Below are 6,000 nucleotides of genomic sequence, written 5' to 3' on the forward strand. Positions count from 1 at the left end.
TGTTTCCTGAAATAAACATGAACAGTGGCGCTTTTACCCAGTCATCTTCTTTATCACTCTAGAAAAGGGAAGTCGTCGGACTTTGTATCTGCCGTATAATTAGTTTGTAGAGGCAAGATGATAATGAAAGCACAATTTACATTATTACAGGCATTTGACTGTTAACTCACTCTAACTGGAATAAAAAGTGAGTTCCACTATGTGCCTTCAAAGATTTATTAAATCCATATCCTAATATTTTCCCTCCAGAAAAGCAAAAGTGTGATTAGCAAATGGGAACACTAAAAACGGTTCCTGAATGGAGACTTCCCATCCTGCCTCCATGGGATCAAAGAGAAGGGCTCCAGAACAAACTCTGAGAGTGTTGTCTGGCTACCAGAAATGGTGCAACTGGTTTCTGGGCCATACTGTAATTACACTGACTCAGGAAAAAGTTCTACATTGTTCTTAGAAGTAATATTAATAATAAACCTGTCAATCATAATAAGTCATGAATGGAAAGCTCTTTGTTGGGCACCACCATCAAGGATGAGCTTCAGGTAAAGACTTATTACTGATAGCCAAATACAGAGACTACATCTTCAGATGCTATGGCCCAAGGTCATGAAGATGAGGGATGCAAAATAAATGCAGCTCTCATCGACCAATAATGGATTTGCAAGAATTTGAAACAAAACTTTCCTTCTAGCTATGGCTTTCAAGTTGGAGAAATAAAATACATGTACAAAATGTAAAGCTTTCTGTGTCTAACCCTTTCTGACCCCTTTTACATTCAGTTATTAATAATAATAACTATGATAATAATGCTTATACCCAAGACTGGAATGGGGGTTAATTAGCTAATATTTATAAAGCTTTCTAAAAATGAAAACTACTATTGAAATATTAAGTATATTCTTTTCTCCTTTCACTCTTTACTTTCATTTCCTTCTGTTATCATAGATCAATCCAGTTTTCCTCCTGTCTGGCTAATTTTTTCACTGGTTGTATTTTCTACTCTTTCTTCTGTTCTTGCCCTTGACTCTGCATTGATTCCTATCACTCTCACACTTCAGCCTTGTCTTTACTTTTCTCTCCTGCTATGCTTTAGGCACCTCTTTCTCATTTTAATTTCTTCTCTCTAGTCTTTCTTTATCCACTCCTCACTCTCTTTCCTCTTCTGCATGTATATTTATCCACTTTACTTTCCTCATTATTTTGAACAGCAGAAAAATATTAAAACTGATATAGCTTTTAATTAAATTTTTATCCCCGTGATATGAGGTATTGAGATAAAGTAAATACAACTGGTTGTCCCCAATCCTTTCCTACATGACATGAAGAACTGACTCATTGGAAAAGACCCTGATGCTGGGAAAGATTGAAGGCAGGAGGAGAAGGGGATGACAGAGGATGAGATGGTTGGATGGCATCACCAATTCAATGGATATGAGTTTGAGCAAGCTCCGGGAGCTGGTGAAGGACAGGGAAGCCTGGCATACTGCAGTCCATGGAGTCACAAAGAGTCGGACACAACTGAGTGACTGAACTGAACTGACTGCCTGTGTGCAAGTGTGTGTGTGTGTGCACGCACTAGCACGTACACGTGCTCGGTTATGTGCAACTCTGTGACCCCATGGACTACAGCCCACGAGGCTCCTCTGTCCATGGAATTTTCCAGGCAAGATTACTGGAATGGGTTGCCATTTCCTTCTCCAGGGGATCTTCCCGACCCAGGGATTGAATCTGTGTCCCTTGCATTTCCTGCATTGGCAGGTGGATACTTTGCCGCTAGATAGCAAACTCCATGTTATCATACACTGTGACTATCTCTTGTATTCTGCAAAATCTCAACAAAGGTTGTTTTTATTGTTGCTATTCAGTCGATAAGTCATGTCTGACTCTTTGCAACCCCATGGACGGCATCATGCCAGGCTCCTCTGTCATCCGCTATTTCCCGAAGTTTGCTCAGATTCATATCCATTGAATCAGTGATGCTGTCTAACCATCTCATCTTCTGCCACCCCCTTCTCCTTTTGCCTTCAACCTTTTCTTTTTTAAACTATTGATTTGTGCCAGGTCTCAGTTGTGGCATATAGGACCTGTGATCTTTGCTGAGGTACAGGTTCTTTAGTTGCAGCACGTGGGGTCTGATTCCTTGACCAGGGATCGAATCCAGACACCTTGCATTGGGAGCACAGAGTCTTAGCCACTGGACCAGCAGGGAAGTTCTTAAAGGATTGTTTTCAATGAATCCTTTCCTGCTATAGCATCCTGACAAGTTACGAGTGTTCAAAGTCTTAACAACACTATGAGCTGTCAAAAGCCTTATCACAGGGCAAAAGTATTGTGTCAGGTTTCAGCTGGTCTCACATGTGTATTTCCCATTGTATGTGCAACTTCTAAAAGCATATTTGCTAAAAAGATTGGAAATTATCGATTTACCATCCCCTTTCTAAAAGAAACAGTGAAAAGATAATACAGCTGTCTCCTTAAAGCCTACACAAAGAATTCAGTTGTAGTTATATTTATCAAGCAATTAAAAAATTCTATATTTTAATAATATATTTTAAGACATTCCATTGTTTAACATGGAATATCTACTCAGATTTTAGAAACAGAATTCCAAATTATAGACCTATTCAGTTTATAAGCTCAGGACTCAACTAGTTACTACTTATTCACACTCGTCAAAATACAGTTCCTACATCTAATTATATAGATTTCTAACCGAACCATCTAACTCAATCATTAAATAGTGCTGTATTCTTGCTCAAATGCTTTAGGGGCTTTGAACTGCTTTAAAGTTCAAAGCTTCCCTGGTAGCTCAGCTAGTAAAAAAATCCTCCTGCAATGCAGGAAACCTCAGTTCAATTCCTAGGCCAGGAAGACCCCCTGGAGGAGGGTATGGCAACCCACTCCAGTATTCATGCCTGGAGAGTCCCAGAGAGAGGAGCCTGGCAAGATACAGTCCACAGGGTGACAAAGATTCAGACATAACTGAGCAACTAAGCACCCACAACAAAGTTCAAAGCTTACTAGTTAAGACTCACAAAATCATACCTCAGCATATATTTTCGAGTTGAATCAAATATTTAGTAAACATGGATTGTGTGCTATGTCAGGCTGAGCTGCGCTACATTTTCCCATGTGTCTGCCTCAGGAAGAACATAGGAAGCACAAATTATTGCATCTGAAGCTAGAACATCCAGCAGAACTCTTGATGCCCACCAGCCAGTAGTTGACTGGTCTCACAAGTTCTATGCTTCCCTGTCTCTGTGCAATTTCATTCTTCCAATGGGACCCCGTTGATGCCTACCAGCCAGTAGTTAACCAGTCTCACAAGTTCTATGCTTCCCAGCCTCTGTGCAATTTCATTCTTCTAATGTGACCCCGCCACTCCTCTCTATCATTTTTTAAAAGCTTTACCAGAAAATTGGAAGTGATTATCCCTCATCCTGGTAATTAGTGCCCTGTACACTTATTCTGATGATTAATCAGGCACAGTCTCATTATATTTACTCACCAGACATGCACTGAATTCCTACCATGTTCAGGAAATTGTGCTAAGTTTTGCAGAAGCTGTGGAAATGTGTGAAACAGTTTGCTACTCTTTAAAGTATTTGTCTTCTTGGGGACACAAATAAGTAAGAAGGCAATAAGTAATGATGAAAGCCATCAAGGAAATATTACAGGTACCCAGATGAAGAAGGAAACATTTTCAGCAGGTTGTAAGTAGGTAGTGTTCAAACTGGATGCACTAAAAGAATCAAGGTCTTCCATTGAGGAAGAGACTAGCTTATACTGTCCAAAAGGACACAGTCAGGACTGGAGACCTCATATAGACAGCCAAAAGTTTACACTGCATTAAAATGTAAAGCAAAAAGAATAATCAATCAATTAATGAGTGGCTAAAGAAGGTGGCAGATTGTTTTAAATGGATATTCAGTCAATTCAGTTCAGTCACTCAGTCGTGTCCAACTCTTTGCGACCCCATGAATCGCAGCACGCCAGGCCTCCCTGTCCATCACCATCTCCCGGAGTTCACTCAGACTCGCGTCCACCAAGTCAGTGATGCCATCCAGCCATCTCATCCTCTGTCGTCCCCTTCTCCTCCAGCCCCCAATCCCTCCCAGCATCAAAGTCTTTTCCAATGAGTCAACTCTTCACATGAGGTGGCCAAAATACTGGAGTTTCAGCTTCAGCATCATTCCCTCAAAAGAAATCCCAGGGCTGATCTCCTTTAGAATGGACTGATTGGATCTCCTTGCAGTCCAAGGGATTCTCAAGAGTCTATATTTGTTACGTATTGCTGTGTAACAAATTATCCCAGAATGTAATGGCTTAAAGAAACAAACTTTGATTTATTATCTCATAGTTTCTGTGGCTTAGGAATCTGGGTGCAGTTTAATTCAACATCTTGAATTTGAGATATTTTATTAGACTGGAATCAAGCTGCTTGTTGTTGAAGTCTCATCTGAAACCTCTCACTCCCCAAATCAATCACATGGATATTAGTTAGCCTTAGTCCATTGCTATATAGGTCTTTCCATAAGGATAACTTATGACAAGGCAGCTGGCTTCTTCAGTGTGAGAAATCTCAGAGACTCAGTGAGACAAAGAGAGCAAGTTTTGATCCAAAGCAGAAAGTCAATATTTAACACCTAATCTCAGAATTTACGTCATATCAGTTCTGCCATATTCTATTCATTGCAATCAATTCACTAACTCCAGTTCACACTCAAGGTGAGGGAATTAAACAAAGGTGTCAATCCAAGCACCATGTATTACTTGTTTGTCATGTCCGACTCTTTGTGATCCCATGGACTGTAGGCTGCCAGACTCCTGGAATACTGGAGTAAGGTGACATTCTCTTCTCCCAAGGGTATGAATACTAGGAGGTATTCATGTTACTGGGGCCATGTCAGAGACTGCTTTCCACAGCAAAATGATAATACAGTGAAAGAGCATGGAGCAAAATGCTTCATGGGTGCTTAGGAAATAGCAAGCAGTTCAAGGAGGCTAGAGACATTTCAAAGTTATATGGAGAGCTCTGATACCACTGAAGAATCTGATTTATTAAGCTACTGAGGAACCCTTGAAAATATTTCCAAGAACACTATGATCAATGATTTTTCAAGAAAACTTCAACTTATTCTATTAAGAAGTATAAGTTTGGGGGGAGGAACCTCTGAATAAAGGACTACCAGGAAGATACTTACATAATAGCTCAAACATTAGATCTATTTGACACAAGAGGAAGAAAGAATGTCCAAAGAGATTTGGTTAGTTTTCTCAAAATAGCACAAAGTATTTGAGATGGAATTGAAAAGATATGCCTAGACATTAAAAAGTGAAGTTTTTTTCAAAAGTATCAGTGGGAAAATAATGTAGAACCCAATCACAGTGAGCAGATGCAGAGGAGGGAACTGGAGGAACCCAGGACAGACTTTGTTTTCAGGAAGTTTGGTGATGTTGGAAAAAATGAAAGTATGATAGTAACCAGGGGAAGCTATAGTTGAAGTAAGTGAAGACTTAAATACACTCTTTGACTGAAAGGAAACAGGTAGTGGAAAGGAGAAGAATTTAAAGACGTGTGAGAAAAGAATGACTTTATGGTACTAAGTCTCAGAACAGACAAAGGAATGAGGTATTAAAAAAAAAAAGCACAGACGTGGCATTATTCGTGGAAAGACACAGAAACAACCGTTCCTCCAAAAGGCAGGAGAAAATGTGTGTATATGGGAAAGCATTTTTAATTTATGTGTTTTCATAATAAAGTCTTTGCTATAAAAATTATTTTAAGGACCATGCTCTATTCTGGTTTGTGGGTCACAAATAGAGATCATCTAAGGGTACAGTTAGCTATATTCAAGGCAACAGAAGCTGAATCCACAATAGCCTCCCTTGTCTAATATTTTTATTTCATATGCCTTCACCTGATGGATCTCATGGAAAACCTATTCTTATAAAATAAACAAAGTAGTCATAGAGTTTTATGTTAATATTAGGTTCCATGAT

Source organism: Capra hircus, chromosome 11, assembly GCF_001704415.2.
Source record: "Capra hircus breed San Clemente chromosome 11, ASM170441v1, whole genome shotgun sequence".
Taxonomy (NCBI): Eukaryota; Metazoa; Chordata; class Mammalia; order Artiodactyla; family Bovidae; genus Capra; species Capra hircus.